The sequence below is a fragment of the Mobula hypostoma genome, chromosome 1 (genome assembly GCF_963921235.1).
Source record: "Mobula hypostoma chromosome 1, sMobHyp1.1, whole genome shotgun sequence".
Taxonomy (NCBI): Eukaryota; Metazoa; Chordata; class Chondrichthyes; order Myliobatiformes; family Myliobatidae; genus Mobula; species Mobula hypostoma.
Window position 1 is genome coordinate 220589578 of NC_086097.1, and position 19955 is coordinate 220609532.

Genomic DNA, 19955 nt, shown 5'->3' on the forward strand with positions numbered 1-19955 from the left:
CGAGATATGTTATCTAGGAAGTGAAAATTAGGTTAATTCATTCTATGTAAGATTATTTACAGGGAGTAAAACATGGAAAAGAAAGATGAGATTAAAAGGTGAAAAGCTTACATGAAAAGAATAACATGAAAAACAATGAGGTCATATCAGAATCAGTATCACCAGCATATAATAATAATAGTAATAAGTACTTTATTGATCCCGAGTGGGAAATTATTTCATTACAGCTGCAACATTTAAAAATACATTCAGCAATTATAATAAATATAATATTAACAAATAAAGTACAGAATAATGTGCAAAATAATAAAACAGACTATTGTACTATGATGCGTGTTCTCCGGTCACACAGAGATGAACTGTTATATAAATTTGTAAATATGTTGTGAAATTTGTTAACTTAGTAGCAGCAGTACAATGCAATACACGATAAATATAGAAACAAATAGTTAAATGAATTACAGCAAGTATATACAATGGAAATAATAAAAAAGTGAGGTAGTGTTCATGGGATCAAGGTCCATTTAGAAATCGTATGGCAGAGAGGAAGAAACTGTTCCTGAATCACTAAATGTATGTCTTTAGATATAAATATCTCCAACAATTAACTACATTTTAAACAATAAGGCATCATATCTGTAAAAGTAAACTTTTGGTTCTAAAAAGGCTTTTTGGTTTAATACTAAAAATTCAATTGCACTTCAATGGGAAATCGATAATTTTTTGCCTTGCGTGATGGATACTTATGTCGTGCAAATCTATCAAGCTTACACTTTTCATGAGCTTCAAAGCCATGTAGTTTGCTAAGTTTTTGCAGTGCTTCCAGAGAAGCAACCAAATTCCTGATTTACTCCATAACGAACAGTAAGGATTCATTGACTTTGCACAATGTCTGCACTACTCTTTGCTCAAGAGGTGGCCAGTGAGACAGAGACACCACTCAGTGGACCATCTAAAAGCCCAGCAGTACTGAACAAGGACTGCCAGTAGAAATGATCAGCAGAAAGCATCAAGGAATACAGCACTTCTATCAACCAAATTTATGATATCCGTCAAACAACAGTTTGTTACCCCATAGATTCCGCCACTCACCAAGACACTTTTACTGCGGACCCTGACCAGCAAGCTGCATATTTTATGGCATGTGGCAGAAAACACATAGAGCCATGGGGAGAATATGTGAACTTCAGAGATCAAGACTGAACCTTGCTGACTGAAATTGTGAGGCAGCGGCACTACAAGCTGTACTGCTGTGCGAGTGGAAATGCTGGCTGACTTTCTCCTTTGCACTTCTCTACAGAACACTGGCAGCTACCCGACTGAATCAGGTAAATCAGTGCAGATCAACGAGCAAAACAACACCTTTCTTGGTCTATCAACATCTCAATAATAGCAGGAGCTCGAGAATTACTAGTATTCTTTAAAAAAAAATTGGTGCACTCAAATATAACAAACTACCCAATTTTCACTGAGTATCATTAATCCTATTCCCTTCATTGTATACTTAAACTTTTGATAAGTGGATCTAAAGATAATGCCACCTAAACGGCTGCTTGTTGATTTACAATGTTAATTAACTAAGTTCACAAAGTGATTAGGATCCATAGTAACATTCCTTTCTTCCGATCTAATTCTTCCTCAAATACTCCAAAGTAAACAAATACTTCAGCTCCCATTTTTTTTAAAACTGAGTTACTCTTCTAACATACACTTTGCTAATGGTTCAAAAATGGATGCATTAGTCAGTAGCACAAAGCCAAATTCCACTTACAGGTTGAAAGCTGATCTTCCACATGAATTTTTTATGCTTAAAAGACACTTCAGGATGCCATTGGGATAGACTGTGGGATAACACATTAGCCTGCAAATGGATAGCAATGGTTTTGTAACACATGCAGAAACATCCTAATTATTGTCTACAATATTAAATTTCAAACAACAGGCAGTCTTCATGGAGCAATCTTCAAACTGCTGTCTTAATTTTTTCCAATAACCCGACTGGAAGGAATTTCCAGTTAATATTTGTCGTACTACAAATGCACCAGCCCAGCTGTAGGAAATACTGTGACAACAGGCACTGTACTGTAAGAAAAATGCTTCACCAAAACATTACAGGATAGCTTTCTTTTGATACGTAGCTTTTCCCCGAAGACTAAATAGATCTAGTTACTCAATAATCTGTTTGCATGCATTCTAAAATTATCCGGTGCCATAACCAATCCAATTTGGATACTGATTCTGTACACAAGTACAATATTTAAAAAAACACACAGGTCGTTATTTGATCTGATTATCTCTAAACTATTTTAAGCATTAAACACAAAATTAAAGCAGAAATATCTTTGATTTTCTCCCACCTATAACCTGTACAACTGCATTCTTCAATTATATATGTACTTCAGTACTGTGCATGGTATGTTACTCAAATGATCTTCAGTCAATATGGGGAGAAATTGCATTTGGGAAAAAAAAGGTCCTTTCCATCAGTGAATGCTTCATATACCTGAGATATCATTAACAGATTTGGCTAACCAAGAAAACAATTAAAATACTCTCCCTCAACACATTTAACATACAATATGGTACATTTTTGATTGCACAGGATTTCAAATTTTTAAAAAATCATCTAGTTATTATTTAAAGTGCAACTTGGTAGGAAGTGAAAAGCAGTTTGCTACCAAAGAGAATTATGTTTGCTACTAGGCAAAGTATGAGGTCAAAGTTCACACACAGCAAATCAGGAACAGCGTCTTCCCCTCTCCCATGAACACAACCTCACTTTTAATTATTTTTGTTTTTGCACTATTTTTAATTTAACTATTTAATATACATATACACTTACTGTCACTGATTTACTTACTTTTTCTATATTATTATATAGCATTGTACTGCTGCCGCCAGGTTAACAAATTTCATGACATATGCTGTTGATATTAAAACTGACTCTGACAAACATTCGAATTTTCCTTTAGCACCATTTCTCCTGTCATTTAAACCAAAGACTTCAAAACTATATTCGTGTGAATTAACAGCCATACAAATAGTTCATTTAACTTTAGTTATGACCATAGATTTCCAGATATTACAATTCATTTTAACCTTTTCCTTAGGGTATACTTGTAACTCCCCAAATTGCACAATGGGCAAGCAGGAAATTGTCAATAATTTCAGCAAGAATACAAGTTTATGACCCCAGGAGTATTAACTGATTAGATTTCTTCATAAACAATAGCCAAATTGGTAGCAAAAAAAAAAATGCCCAGTCTCAAATGAAATTCCAAGAAGAGTGAGGACAGGAAGAAATACACAAGCAAACTTGAGGACAATTACAAATCAAAAATATATATGTAAGCATGTTTAGTAAATTATTTTGTCCAATATTGGTCACAACTGTATTTGTACAGCTGTAACATAATTCGATAGTGAGATGTGGTCATTCAGAAAATAGTACAGCACTCAGCCTTTTCTCCTCAACTAATGAAGAAATATCTTGGCTACCATATTAGAAGTGAGAGAGTTAAATCATACTTGTATTATGCATGTATGTTAACAATGTACTGGCTCAGCAACAGGAAAGAGTATAACAAATATCAGTGATTTCAAATGAGTCATCAAGTTTAATAATGGTGCAACAATCTAACAAACCCATTTTAAAAAATTCTGCGATCTTCTCTATTCTTATTGATCATCTGCACTTTGCATAATATCCATTTAAATAGACTAATTTTTTTTTAGAAAAGGCATATTAATATTTACATGCTAGAATTTTACTTTGAAAGGTCATTGCTAAATTCAGGAATATCTGCCGATTGCAATAAGATTTAAAATGATCAGTGGCTTAGAACGGATAACAAAATCTTTACCAAAGATTCACATATGAAGTTAAATAAGCACCTCCCTTAAAATCTTTTAAAAAATTGAATTGTAAGTAAATTACTGGCTGCGTCAGATTTAATAACACTGGTAAATAAAAACTGTAGCTTTAAAAAAAAGAACAATAGATAAATCGCAACTCAGCTTGGTGCTTTAATCAAGTCTTAGCATATAAAGCACAACATCATAAAACATTAATGCATGCACTTTGGGAAATCTAACAGTTCAATTACACAATTCAATTTTTCATTGCGATTTTTTTTCCACAATTGAGTAAATTGCAGCACTGGGTAAAAGTACAGACATTTGATGCTCATTTTTGTCTGTGTAGTACTGCGTCTTTATAAACTGTGTTTTAACAGACCTTTTTTGACAGCTATAAAGGCTGTTATCAAGACTAGGACTCACCCACTTCATCATGCAGTAAACGGCATCTCGTAATTTCACCTCGAAGCATCTGACAATAAGAAAGCTGCAATAATTTCTCCACTAAGTGAAAGAAGGTGCCCACAATATGATGGTTTAGTGAAGGACGGTTTTAATATAGCCAGTAACAACTAAACCAGACTAGACATCATGCAGCCACAATAACCTGTGGAGCCAGTTTCACCTTGATTGGCTGTATTAGATCATGTGACCTAAACATATTTAACTTAAAGTGCAATTACAAGCTACTGTACTTAAAGGAGAGCTGCAAGCAGAAGATATACAACTAAATGTTAGTGTGCACACTACTTCAGAATACAGAAAGCAAAAAGGCATAAAACTGAAGTATTCACCATTGCTACCTACCGTAAATGTCCACCTTCATTACCAACACCACTAAATGCAACAAGTTATTTTACTCAGCTGGTAAGAAATATGTGCAGATATACAAATAGGTAATAAATTTATATCCATTTTAGTGATTCAGCAAGTTTGTCAAATGAGTGCAGAAAGATTTCCAGATCAGAGATGTGCAATTTCAACAGTAACAACAGGCATTCTTGGCTACTGGGCATTGGCATCTTCCTCCTTCTGGTTGAAGGTAAAGGAAATCTAAAAAGTCCTTTTAATAATAACTGCAATTATAATATCAGGGTTTTTTGCCACAAAATAAAGATTAAAGACTAATTGAATCATATGTAGATAAAGATGTAATCAGTATGGCAGTCTTGGCTGTTAAGTTTTATAAGTGATTATTTGAGCTCAGTAGGGGAAAATAATTAGCAATCCATGAACAGGGATGTGCACTCCCCCCCCCCCAAAAGAAAAGCCTCCAGGAAAGAAACTATAGGACTATCAGACATAAACATTTCCAATATCAGTGAAGACAGAATTACTATAGAAGGACATGGACCTAAAGCAAGCAGAGGGGATGAGTGTAGATGGGTCTGCATAGATATGGTGGTCTGAAGAATACATTTCTGTGCAGTGCAAATGGACGACTCGAGACTTGCATTACAAGGGAAAAGCAAAGCAGCCAGGATTGTTCTCCTCACAGGATAGAAAGCTGAGATGACGTGATAGAGGTATTCAAAATGATAAGCAGTCAGGGCAAGGTGTTCGCCCTGGCGGAAGAGACACAGATCACTGGCAAAGAAACCAATGCTGACATGAGCCATGATTTGGTTTCATATATATATTTTAAGCTGTTTGTATCTGTAAAATGTAGCCCTACAGAGAGATTAAAACAGCGTTCAGAAAGGAAGTGGATCACTAATTGAATAAAGGCTTTGTAGTACATAATCTGAAAAGATTCTACAGATGCTGGAAATCCAGTTACACATACAAAATGCTAGAGAAACTCAACAGGTCAGCCTGCATCTTTGCTCTGTCTGAAACAAGCTGCATCTCCCAGCAGCAATCGTTTTACATCTAATTCCCATTCTGACATGCCAGTCCAAGGCTTCCTTTACTGCCACGATGAAGCCACATTCAGGTTAGAGGGGCAACACCACATCATTCGTCTGTGTAGTCTCCAAAATGACAACGTGAATACTAATTTCTCCAACTTCCAGTAATTTCTCTCAACCCCCCCCCCCCCGCCCAACAGCCCCCTTCTATTCTCCATTCTGGCACCTCTCTCAGCTCTTCACTTCACCTGCTGCTAAATTCCCTCTGCTGTCACTCCTCCTTCCCTTTCTCTCGTGGTCCACTCTCCTCTCTTGCCAAAGGGTCTCAGCTCGAAACGCTGACCATACTTTTTTCCATTGATACTGCCTGGCCTGCTGAGCTCCTCCAGCACTGTGTATATTACTTTGGCTTTGTAGTACCATGACTTTATAAACTGGGGCAGAGGAGCAGCAATAGCTGATTTGTGTCTGCTTCATCTTGCACGAGGTGTGTGTTTGTGTAGACTCTGTAATGAGTAACTCCCTAACTTACTAGACTGGCTCTGGCAAAATTCAAACCAAATACTAATGTGCAAGTTATTACTAAGAAGGAATCCCTAAATAGCAGTACTCTGGCCAGAATGCTGCTTGGTACCATAACCTCAACCATTTTTTGATATTATATTTGAGTAACTTAAACTCAAAGGTCATTTCCGTGATGGTGGATTGTCCACTTATCACATTTAGCTAAAGATAATTGAAAATGATCTTTACACAGGGGTCTGTACTGGCTCCCTTCCTGTTTACCCTGTATACCTCAGACTTCAGATACATAAGAACATAATAACATAAGAAATAGGAGCAGGAGTAGGCCATCCCACCCATCGAGCCTGCCCCGCCACTCAATAAGATAATGGCTGATCTGTCCGTAAACTCAGCTTCATCTACCTGCCTTTTCCCCATAACACTTAATTCCCTTACTATATAAAAACCTATCTAACAATTTGTTAAATATATTTAGTGAGGAAGCCTCAACTGCTTCCCTGGGCAGACAATTCCACAGATTCACCACTCTCTGGGAAAAAGTTTCTCCTCATCTCTGCTCTAAATCTTCTCCACTGAATCTTGAGGCAATGTCCCCTAGTTCTCGTCTCACCTACCAATGAAAACAGCTTTCGTACTATCTTATCTATCCCTTTCAAAATTTTGTATGTTTCTATAACATCCCCTCTCATTCTTCTGAACTCCAGACAGTATAGTCCCAGGCGACTCAATCTCTCCTCATAGGTTAAACCCTTCATCCCTGAAATCAACCTGCTGAACCTCCTCTGCACCGAGTCATGTCATCTGCACAAATTCATTGGTGACTCAGCAATAGTTGGGAGTATAAAGGGAGGACAGGAGGATGAAGACAGAACCCTGGTGAAGGACTTCATCGAATGGGGCAAGCGGCACCATCTGCAGCTTAACATCTGTAAGACAAAGAAGATGGTGATGGACTTTAGGAAGATCAGTCTTGCACTGCTCCCCATCACTATTGATGGTGAGGACATGGATGTGGTGAGGGCCTTCCAAGACTTTAGTGGAGCACCAACAAAAGGGCTGTGTACAAGTCGGGCCAGAGGAGACTAAGGTCCTTTGAAGTATGCAGGTCTCTCCTTCACATGTTCTACTAGTCTGCTCTCGCCAGTACATTCCTCTATGCAGTGGTGTGCTGGGGCAATTGCATTAACACAGGTTAGAAAGACTGGCTCTGTTATAGGAGTCAAACTGGACATACTGGAGGCTACGGTAGAAGAAAGGACCCTCTGGAAAATCCTGGCAATTCTGTATAATGTTTCTCACCCGCTGCAAACCACCTGGGCTGAACAGAGGAGCACTTTCAGTAATGCAAATGTGCAGCTCCAAAGAGCACCATATGAGGTCATTCTTACCCTCAGCTATCAGGCTCGATGAATCAACATATAGCCGGGAAGCGATCTTGTAATCTTTGACTTTTAAAATCTTATTTTTAACATAGAAACATAGAAAACATACAGAACAATACAGGCCCTTTGGCCTACAAAGCTGTGCCGAACATGTCCCTACCTTAGAAGTATCTAGGCTTTACCCATAGCCCTCTAAGCTATCTAAGCTCCATGTAGCCATCCAGGAGTCTCCTAAAAGACCCATCGTTTACGCCTCCACCACCGCCACCCCATTCCATGCACTCACCACTCTCTGCATAAAAAACTTACCCCGACATCTCCTCAGTACCTACTTCCAAGCACCTTAAAACTATGTCTTCTCATGCTAGCTATCTCAGCCCTGGGAAAAAGCCTCTGACTATCCACACAATCAACACCTTTCATTATCTTGTACACCTTTATCAGCTTACCTCTCATCCTCCGTCGCTCCAAGGAGAAAAGTCCGAGTTCACTCAACAAGGTGACTGATATTTATTCTTTCTTGCTTCTCTTCTAACATTTGCATATCTGTGCACTTTAATGCTACTGTGACACGGTAATTTCCTTTGAGATCAATGAAGTATCTATCTATCCATCTAAATGCTTCGGTCTAGTCTTTGGCTCAATCACCATTGAGGAATGGTATGCTCTTAAACAATCTCTCCCTCCCTCCCTCTCAAGTGGTTTAACTGTCAATCACCATTCACAGCTAGGTGTGATGAAATTGCAGAGCTTTGACTTGGTTTGTCAGTTGCTGAATTACATCGTACATGCTTTTGCCAGTTAACACACATGTAGATAATCCAGGTGGTTCTCCGTTCAAACTCTGCTAATCTTAAATTGAGCTACTGTATTGCTCCCCTGGCTTGATGGAACTTGTAGAGTACAGAGTATTCCAGGTCATGACAGTACATAATAATTTTTATTGACATATTTGTTAAAACACCTCAAGTAACATGAAGAACTTTTCCAGTTCTCGAGTCCTGCTAGATGCTGGCAATCTCACACAGCACAATACAACTGTTTTCGTTTTTGAGTCAGTAATTATAGTCTTGCTTTTGTATCAGAAGAGCAATTCAAACTTCACTTTAAAGCTAAACTACAGCTAATAGTTCGATGCCCTGTAGAAGAAATGTCACGTTGTCAGAGGTGGCATCTACCAAATGCATCATTTGCAAGACGTAGTACTACAGTGGTTAAATTAATGAACCAGTAATTGAAATCCTATTGTTAAATCATCCAGAGAAGCTATTCAGTAGGAGTACATGAAATAGTCCGATTGTCAAAATCCAAACTGGTATATTTCTGCTCTTCAGAGAAGTCAGCATCCTTACCAGTCCAGCATCAAAATAAAGGAATGAAGATTCCTTTCTACCTCCACTTTGTGCTTCCTGCACTCAGTTATGGATAATCTGGGAAGCAGCACAGTTCACCATTCTGTAGGGGAAACTGCTTAACATTTCCCCTCTGTCACTGGCCAGAAATAAGTTTCTCCACTTCTACTAAGTCACCCTTCACCACCTTAATATCTCTGATTTTATTTCCCCCTCTCATCATCTTTTAGCACTTTGAATGGGCCACTTTCTCCTCTTCACCCCCCTGCATTCCATCATCGCTTTGCTAGCACACCTTCCGTTTTCTGTGTTCTCTCTTCATGCAGGAGATCCAACCCTCTCCGCTTCCTGTTGTCATACCCTTGCGTTATATTATTCATGCTAATTACTTTTGTTGAGGATCAGTGAGTGAAACCCAATAGCAGATATCAGCTTAGATGATCAACAGTACAATCATCTCTCAGTCAGAAGGCCACGGGTTCAAACTTAGGATGACATGTCAGCACAATACAACCTCGCTCCCCAACCTACTCATTCCGGCACTACCCAACAAGGAATATAACAAGGAATATGAGCTTTTCAAGTGTAAATTTGGGTGGGTGGGTTGGGGGGGGGGCAATGGAGAGGGAGGTGGCGTGTGATTCAATAGCACTCAAAATTTGATAAGGGTGTGGAAATATTGTAAAATTGGAGGCCTGCAACGAAAGTATTTGGAGGTCTGCAATGCTTTATATTAAATACTTTATTTATACCCAAATTAAATAATGCGCGTTCAATGTGGTGGAAATTCCTAATCAAGATATACACATCGTAGAGTGTGGCATTGTTAGTGCTTCTCGTTTTTAAATTTAAATAAATTGCAAAAGAATGCACTCTCTCTTGGGTGTAAACCTCAGATTAGTAAAGAGTTTGAAGTGGATGCTTTGATTTTTCAATGGGAACTACATCTGCTGTGCACATTGCAAGAATGTAAAGCAGAAACAGGTCTGCATCTTTAAACATAGGCTGTGGACTTCACTGAGACCAGTCCGACTTGCCAACATTAAAAACGGGATCAGCAGCAAAGGAGGACACTCCATTGTCTTAGCAATTTGTTCATGAAAGTGGAAGTAGACTAAATTCCGTTTGCCACATATTGCAGCCTTCAAATTTCACTCTGTTCCCCCTTCCTCTTTTTCTACTTCTCATCAGCTATAATGAAAAAAGGATTGTAATAAAACTGCCAGCGCTCCAACATCAAAGTTGTTTTCAACCACGCCATCATGCATGATAATAGTTACACAAAGTTTCTTCAACGGCAATACGCAAACCCAAGACTTGAAGCTCAGAGGCAGCAGGTACACAACCAACTCCAATTTATAGAACACAGAAAATCTACAGCACAGTACAGGCCCTTCGGCCTACAATGTTGTGCCGACCATGTAACCTACTCTAGAATCTTCCTAGAATTTCCCTACCGCATAGCCCTTCATTTTTCTAAGCTCCATATATCTATCTCAGAGTCTCTTAAAAGATCCTTCTGTATCTGCCTCTACCACCTTCGCAGGCAGTGCATTCCAATCACCCACCACTCAGTGTGAAAACCTTACATCTAACATCCCCCTTGCACCTACTTCCAAACACCTTAAAACTATCTCTCCACATGATCAATGCCTCTCTATCAGGTCACCTCTCATCCTCTGTCACTCCAAGGAGAAAAGGCCACACCACACTGACTTGGAAATACACTGCTTTTCCTTAATTACCACAGTCAAAATATAGCACCTCACTTCCCAAAGGCACTGTGTGGAGTAACTTTGTCACAAATACTGCAGTACTTCCCACCTTCTCCAAGGGAAATAAAGATGGGCCACCTATGATCATGATATTCATATCCAATAAATAAACAAAATTTAAAAAAGGAATATAAACAGAAGAAATTCTTCAGATGCTTGAAATCTAGAGTACACACACAAAGTGCTGGAGGGATTCAGCAGGTCAGGCAGCATCTATGGATAAAAATAATGAACCAAATATATTCAGCTGTCCTTGGCAATGAATTACACAGATTAACCACCCTCAGCCTAAAGAAATCCCTTCTCATCTCTGTTCTAAATGGATATCCCACTACTCTGAGGCCGTGCCCTCTGGTCCTAGGATATTTCATTACAGCAAACATCCTCTCCATATCCACCTTATCTATTCTTTTCAATATCCGATAGACCATAAGACATAGGAGAAGAATTAGGCCATCAGGCCCATGGAGTCTGGCCATCAATCATGGCTGATTTTTTTTTCTATCTCCTCCTCAATCCCAATTCCCAGCCTTCTCCCCATTACCTTTGATGCCATGTCCAATCAAGCTCTAGCCTCCACAGCCAAATGTGGCAGCAAATCCCACAAATTCACCACCCTTTGGCTAAAGAAATTTCTCCACACCTCTGTTTTAAAAGGGCGACCCTCTATCCTGAAGCTGTGCCCTCTTGTCCTAGACTCCCCCACTATGGGAAACATCCTTTCCACATCTAATCCGTCTAGGCCTTTCAACATTTGAAAGGTTTCAATGAGATCCCCCCTCATTCTTCTAAACTCCACTGAGTACAAGCCAAAGCCATCAAATGCTCCTCATACATTAACCCTTTCATTCCCAGAATAATTCGCGTGAACCCTCCAATGGCAGCCCAAAACTGCTCACAATCAGTATCAGAATCAGCTTTATTATCACTGGCATGTGATGTGAAATTTGCAGCAGTTCAATGAAATACAAAATTTAGCAGAGAGAGAAAAAAATAAATAAAATAAAACATAATAAACAAGTAAATCAATTACATATATTGAATAGATCTTTAAAAAATGTACAAAAGCAAAATTACAATATATTTTTTAAAAAAGTGATAGAGTGTCCAAAGCTTCAATGTCCATTTAGGACTCAGATGGCAGAGGGGAAGAAGCTGTTCCTGAATCGCTGAGTGAATCCTGAATCCTGAGCACTCCTAGTGCTGTCTGACCAATGCCTTATAAAGCCTGAGCATCACATCGTTGCTCTTATATTCTAGTGCTCTCGAATGAATGCGAACATTGCACTTGCTTTCCTTACCAACAACTCAACCTACAAGTTAACCTTTAGGAAATCCTGCACACGGACTCCCAAGTGCTTTTGCACCTCTGATTTTGGAATTTTCTCATTTAGAAAATAGGCTACATCTTAATTCTTTCTACCAAACTGCATGGCCATACACTTCCTTACACTATATTCCATCTTCCACTTCTTCGCCCATTCTCCCAAACTGCTCAAGTCTTTCTGTGGACTTCCTGCTTCCTCAACACTACTTGTCCCTCCACCTATATTCATCTTCAAATTTGACCACAACACCATCAATTCCATCCATCATGCAAATCATTGATATATTAATATGAAGACAAGCAGACCCAATAACAACTCCTGTGGAACACCACTAGTCACTGGCAGCCAACCAGAAAAAGCCCCCTTTATTCTCACTCGCACCCTGCTAGTCAGTCAATCTTCTATCCATCATAAACACAAGGAAGTTTGCAGATGCTGGAAATTCAAGCAACACACATGAAATTTGCTGGTGCACGCAGCAGGCCAGGCAGCATCTTTAGGAAGAGGTACAGTCGATGTTTCGGGCTGAGACCCTTCGTCAGGACTAACAGAAGGAAGAGCTAGTAAGGGATTTGAAAGTGGGAGGGGGAGGGGGAGAGCCAAAATGATAGGAGAAGACAGGAGGGGGAGGGATGGAGCCAAGAGCTGGACAGGTGATGGGCAAAAGGGATATGAGATGATCATGGGACAGGAGGCCCAGGGAGAAGGAAAAGGGGGGGGGGAAATCCCAGAGGATGGGCAAGGAGTATAGTCAGAGGGACAGAGGGAGAAAAAGGAGAGAGAGAGAAAGAATGTGTGTATATAAATAAATAACGGATGGGGTACGAGGGGGAGGTGGGGCATTAGCAGAAGTTAGAGAAGTCAATGTTCCTGCCATCAGGTTGGAGGCTACCCAGATGGAATATAAGGTGTTGTTCCTCCAACCTGAGTGTGGCTTCATCTTGACAGTAGAGGAGGCCATGGATAGACATATCAGAATGGGAATGGGATGTGGAATTAAAATGTGTGGCCACTGGGAGATCCTGCTTTCTCTGGCGGACAGAGAGTAGGTGTTCAGCAAAACGATCTCCCAGTCTGCGTCGGGTCTCGCCAATATATAGAAGGCCACATCGGGAGCACCGGACGCAGTATATCACCCCAGCCGACTCACAGGTGAAGTGTCGCCTCACCTGGAAGGACTGTCTGGGGCCCTGAATGGTGGTGAGGGAGGAATTGTAAGGGCATGTGTAGCACTGGTTCCACTTACAAGGATAAGTGCCAGGAGGGAGATCAGTGGGGAGGGATGGGGGGGGGGACGAATGGACAAGGGAGTCGCAAAGGGAGTGATCCTTGTGGAAAGCAAAGTGGGGGGGAGGGAAAGATGTGCTTAGTGGTGGGATCCCGTTGGAGGTGGCGGAAGTTACGGAGAATAATATGTTGGACCCGGAGGCTGGTGGGGTGGTAGGTGAGGACCAGGGGAACCCTATTCCTAGTGAGGTGACGGGAGGATGGAGTGAGAGATGTGCGTGAAATGGGGGAGATGCGTTTGAGAGCAGAGTTGATGGTGGAGGAAGGGAAGCCCCTTTCTTTAAAAAAGGAGGATATCTCCCTCGTCCTGGAACGAAAAGCCTCATCCTGAGAGCAGATGCGGCGGAGACGGAGGAATTGCGAGAAGGGAGTGGCATTTTTGCAAGAGACAGGGTGAGAAGAGGAATAATCCAGATAGCTGTAGACATCAGTGGATAAGCTGTCTCCAGAGATAGAGACAGGAAGATCTCGAAAGGGGAGGGAGGTGTTGGAAATGGACCAGGTAAACCTGAAGGCAGGGTGAAAGTTGGAGGCAAAGTTAATGAAGTCAACGAGCTCAGCATGCGTGCAGGAAGCAGCGCCAATGCAGTCGTCGATGTAGCGAAGGAAAAGTGGGGGACAGATACCAGAATAGTTGTGGAACATAGATTGTTCCACAAAGCCAACAAAAAGACAGGCATAGCTAGGACCCATACGGGTGCCCATAGCTACAGCTTTAGTTTGGAGGAAGTGGGAGGAGCCAAAGGAGAAATTATTAGGAGTAAGGACTAATCCCGCTAGATGGAGCAGAGTGGTGGTAGAGGGGAACTGATTAGGTCTGGAATCCAAAAAGTAGTGGAGAGCTTTGAGATCATCCTGATGGGGGATGGAAGTATATGGGGACAGGACATCCATGGTGAAAATAAAGCGGTGGGGGCCAGGGTACTTAAAATCATCGAAAAGTTTAAGAGCGTGAGAAGTGTCACGAACATAGGTAGGAAGGGATTGAACAAGGGGGGGATAAAACCATGTCGAGGTATGCAGAAATGAGTTCGGTGGGGCAGGAGCAAGCTGAGACAATAGGTCTGCCAGGACAGGCAGGTTTGTGGATCTTGGGTAGGAGGTAGAAATGGGAAGTGCGAGGTGTGGGAACTATAAGGTTGGTAGCAGTGAATGGGAGATCACCTGAGCAGATAAAGTCGGTGATGGTGTGGGAGACAATGGCCTGGTGCTCCTTAGTGGGGTCACGATCGAGGGGTAAATAAGAGGAGGTATCCGCGAGTTGTCGCTGTGCCTCGGCAAGGTAGAGGTCAGTACGCCAGACTACAACAGCAACTCCCTTATCGGCGGGTTTAATAGTAAGGTTAGGATTAGTGTGGAGGGAGTGAAGAGCAGAGCGTTCGGAAGGAGTAAGGTTGGAATAGGAACAAGGTGCGGTGAAGTCGAGACGGTTGATGTCCCGTACCCCCCTCCCCCTTTTCCTTCTCCCTGGGCCTCCTGTCCCATGATCCTCTCATATCCGTTTTGCCAATCACCTGTCCAGCTCTTGGCTCCATCCCTCCCCCTCCTGTCTTCTCCTATCATTTTGGATCACCCCCTCCCCCTCTCACTTTCAAATCTCTTACTAGCTCTTCCTTCCGTTAGTCCTGACGAAGGGTCTCAGCCCAAAACGTCGACTGTACCTCTTCCTAGAGATGCTGCCTGGCCTGCTGCGTTCACCAGCAAATTTGATGTGTGTGTTGCTTCTATTCATCATTGAATCTTTCCTGTAGTACAATGAGCTCTTATCTTATAAATTAGCCTCATGTGCAGCACCCTATCAATGGCCTTCTGAAACTCCAAGGAAAGAACATCCTCCAACTCTCCTTTGTCAATCCTGCTTGTTATTTCCTCAAATAATTCCAACAGATTTGTCAGGCAGGATTTCTCCTGAAGGAAACCATGCTGACTGTGGCCTACTTTATCATGTGGCTCCATGTACCACAAAACCTCATTCTTAATAACGGACTCCAACTGAAGCCAGACTAAATGCCCTATAATTTCCTTTCTTCTGCCTCCCTCCCTTCTTAAAGAGCAGAGTGACATTTGCAACTTTCCAGTCCTCAGGAACAATTTCAGAGTCCAGTGATTCTTGAAAGATCATTACTGATGCCTCCACAATCTCTTCAGCTATCTCTTTCAGAACCCTGAGGTGTAGTGCATCTGGTCCAGGTGATTTACCTACCTTCAGACCTACAGCTTCCCAAGCACCCTCTGCTTAGTAATAGCAGTTACATTCACTTCTGCTCCATGACACTCTTGAATTTCCAGCATACTGCTAGTGTGTTCCACAGTGACAACTGATGCAAACTTCATCCAACATTTCTTTGTCACCCATTTCTAGCCCTCCATTGTCATTTTCCAGTGGTCCAATATTCACTCTCGCTTCTATTTTACACTTAATAAATCTTAAAAATAACTTTTGGCATCCTCTTTGATATTATTGGCTATCTGACCTTCATATTTCATCTTTTCTGCCCTTGTAGTTTTTTTGAGCTGCCTTCAGTTGGTTTTTAAAAGGATCTCAATCCTCTAATTTTTATCCTCTCTTTTGTTTTTATGCTGTCTTTGAGTTTCCTTCTTTACCTTACGGTGACCTCATCCTTCTTTTAGAATACTTCACCTTTTGTATGTATCTATCCTGCACCTACCAAACTGCCCCCAGAAACTCCAGCCATTGCTATTCTGCCGACATCCCTGCTGATGTCCCCTTCCATCGATTTTGAGCAGCTCCTCTCTCATGCCTCTGCAATTCCCTTTACTCCACTGTAATACATCTGACTTTAGCTTCTCCCTCTCAAACTGCAGGGTGAATTCTATCATGATTCCTAAGGGTTCCTTTACCTTAAGGTCCCTAATCAAATCTGGTTCATTACACAACACCCAGTCCAGAATAACCTTTCCCCAAGTGGGCTGAACCAAAAGCTGCCCTAAAAAGCCATCTTTGTAGGTATTCTTCAAATTCTCTCTCGGGATCCAGCACCAACCTGATTTTCCCCAATCTACATGCATATTGAAATCCACCATGACTATCGTAACATTCCCCTTTTGACAGGCCTTTTCTATCTCTCATTGTAATTTGTACCCAACATCCTCACTACTTTTTGTGGGCCTGTTTTTAACTTCCATCAGGGTATTTTTACCTTTGCAGCTTCTTAACTCTACCCACAAGGATTCTACATCTTCTGATCCTATGTCACTTTTAAGGATTTGATTTCATTTTCTACCAGTAGACCCACCCACCTCATCTGCCTACCTGGCAGCCCTTTCAAAAAATGTGCATCTTTGGATGTGAAGCTCCCAATTATAATCTTCTTTCAGCCATGACTCAGTGACGCCCACAATGTCATACCTGCCAATCTCTAACTACGCTACAAGATCGTCTACTTTATTCCGTATACTGCATGCATTCAAATATAACAGTTTCAGTCCTGTATTCATCATCCTTTTCAATTTTGCCCCCATGTTACATCTCCACTCATCCCACTGACTGCAATTTTGCACTATCATCTGCCTGTCCTTCCTTGCAATCTCACAACACAGTGCATCAACGTGTATGCCAACTGCCCCATCCTCAGCTCCAGCTCCCCTTCTCATGCCAACTTAGTTTAAACCCTCCCTAACAGCTCTAGTAAACCTGCACATAAGGATATTGTTCCCCCTTGGGTTCAGGTCTAAACCGGGCTTTTTGTACAGATTATACTTTCCCCAGAAGAGGTCCCAATGATCCAGAAATCAAAACCTTGCCCACTGCACCATTTCCTCAGCCACTCATTCATCTGTACAATCATCCTATTCCTGCCTTGACTAGCACATGGCATGGTGAATAAAAGAGAGATTAGTACCTTGGAGGTCCTGCTCTTCAACCCCTTCTCTGACTCACTGTACAGGGCCTCTTTCCCCTTTCTACCCATGTCATTGGTACCAATGTGCACCATGACCTCTGGCTGCTCACCTTCCCTCTTGAGAACCCCTGCAGCAACTCTGACCCTAGCACCTCGGAGGCAACACACCACCCTGGCATCTTTCTCACGGCCACAGAATCTCTTGTTCATCCTCTGTGGAGCCTCCTATCTCTATCGCTCTGCTTGACTTTACCTTTCCTACTGAGTGTTTGCTGACTGTCACTGCTACTGCTGCTGTGCTCTGATAGGTTATTCAAGGAGGTATGTTCCTGAGGGGCCACAGGGGAACACAGAACTGAAAGCTTACTCCCCTCACTCATCAAGACTCATTCTGATGAAGGGCCTTGGCCCGAAACCTCGACTCATTATTCCTCTCCATAGATGCTGCCTGACGGCTGAGCTCCTCCAACCTTGTGTTAGAAGAGGAATACAATTCGACTGCAGCATAATTGTTTGGATAAGCTAGCAATGTAAAAACTGCAGCAAAAATCACACTGGCAGGAGAGGTTAATGGTCACTAAGGGAGGACATGGGAAAAACCACCTCGGTGGATTGCCATCTCTCTCACAAGCACTCGTTTAGAACCCACTCAAACAGGCTCCCTACCAAGTGTGAGGCAAATTCATTGAGCAATTTTTCATACTGAGTTGCTCCTTATCAAAAACAAGTTAAAAATAAAACACTGTAGCTGCAAAATTAACACCGACTGTATAAATTCTTATCAAGAGACATTGGCTTTAAGAGCAATTTTATGGGAAACTGCTCTGTAATAACCATTCAAAAAATTGTTCCATTATATAAGTGGCAAATCTATCATTCTGGGGCTGAAGGCAGCACCATAGTAATATAATAAAATCTTAAAGTGAACTTACATATTTTCCTATTAAATATGTAGAAGATTAAAAGCACGCATCTTCCATAAACTATGATTTTCAAGTGACCACGTTTAGTGTGATGAAACTGCATCTCAGCATGATTTCCAATGTGTCACTACCACAAGTGAACCATTCACTTCCTCAAGCCACTTTGACTACTCACAGCTGAACACAATTTACCAGTCTTTATCCCACATCCATACCTGACTAAAATAAATTGATTTCAGTCTTGAAACTTTCAATTGATATAACATTCACGGATATTTCGGAGAAAAATGTTCTGGATACCAAATAGCCACATGGTGAAAAGCCTTCCTGATTTAACTCCTAACTACTCCAGTTCTACTTTTAAGAGTGTGGTACTTTGTCTGCTCCAAAAAAGTGATTAATACTTGAACATCAAACAAAGTGGCAGTGGAAATGGGAGGAATTGTGGCCTTTCTGCAAAAACCCAGCTATTTCTATTTTTATTCAAGCCTTTCCAGCTTTTCATTTTTATCCCATGCCATTGACACAAAAAAAATTGCATGAGTCTCATCATATTTTACAAAAGGGTAGTGCCTAATCATTCCTTAAGTTTTGTAATTACTTTAGATGTGGCTTGATTTGGAAGGACTTTTTTTTTGTATATAGTTATGGAAAGAATTTCTTTGAAATACACTGCCCAAGTCAAAAATAACCCTTTTCTACAACTTGGCCGAGCCAGGGTGGGGATATAGAACAACTCTCAAAAATGACAACACAGAAACTGTTGAGCAACACACACAAAAATTGCTGGTGAACACAGCAGGCCAGGCAGCATCTATAGGAAGAGGTACAGTCGACGTTTTGGGCCGGGACCCTTCGTCAGGACTAACTGAAAGAAGAGCTAGTAAGAGATTTGAAAGTGGGAGGGGGAGGGGGAGATCCAAAATGATAGAAGACAGGAGGGGAGAGGTGGATCTAAGAACTGGAGAAGGGAGAAGATCATGGGACGGGAAGCCTGGGGAGAAAGAGAAGGGGGAGGACAGCCCAGAGGGTGGAAAGCAGGGCAAAGAGTTATACTGAGAGGGACAGAAGGAGAAAAAGAGAGAAAAAAAGGGGGGGAATAAAAAAAAGATAAAATAAATAAATAAATAAGGGTTGGGGTGTGAAGGGGAGGAGGGACATTAACAGAAGTTAGAGAAGTCAATATTCATGCCATCAGGTTGGAGACTACCCAGACGGAATATAAGGTGTTGTTCCTCCAACCCGAGTGTGGCTTCGTCTTGACAGTAGAGGAGGCCGTGGATAGACATATCAGAATGGGAATGGGACGTGGAATTAAAATGTGTGGCCACTGGGAGATCTTGCTTTCTCTGGTGGACATGGTGTAGGTGTTCAGCAAAACAGTCTCCCAGCCTGCGTCGGGTCTCGCCAATATATAGAAGGCTGCACTGGGAGCACCAGACTATCAGTCATTTATTATGAAATCTGAAACAAATGAGCCCTTTTGGCCAAACATTCTCCTTCCGATTTCTGCTTTAATACTTCCTGTCCCCATCCCCTATGCAGTAACTACAATCTCTACTTGAAAGTACATTTGCTGCTTTTAGAGCAAGGTTACTGGCCAAATTCATGAGGTGACTCTGCATTGTAAACTGAAAGAAATGGTTGTTGTTGTTCAGTCGTTAAGTTGAGTTAAGCCTGATTTATACTTCTGCGTTAACTGGACGCCATAACCTACACAAGTGACTTACGCGTGTTGTGAGTATTTATACTTGTGCGTTGGTGTGTCTGCGTCACTCTGCAATTCGCACACGTCATGCATGCGCACTCACC

The 19955-nt window shown here is 41.4% G+C and overlaps 1 protein-coding gene across 9 annotated transcripts in view; it reads right to left on the reverse strand.

The window, feature by feature from the left end:
• ncoa2 (nuclear receptor coactivator 2) overlaps positions 1-19955 on the reverse strand; it is a 352079-nt gene that overhangs the window by 181997 nt on the left and 150127 nt on the right. Inside the window, exon 3 of one of the 9 annotated variants that reach the window (XM_063064786.1) lies at positions 4282-4330. The exons of the other annotated variants lie outside the window; for them this stretch is intronic. The gene's annotated coding sequence lies outside the window, so the exon portion shown is untranslated. The remainder of the gene's footprint in view (positions 1-4281; positions 4331-19955) is intronic. 9 annotated transcript variants of the gene reach the window in all.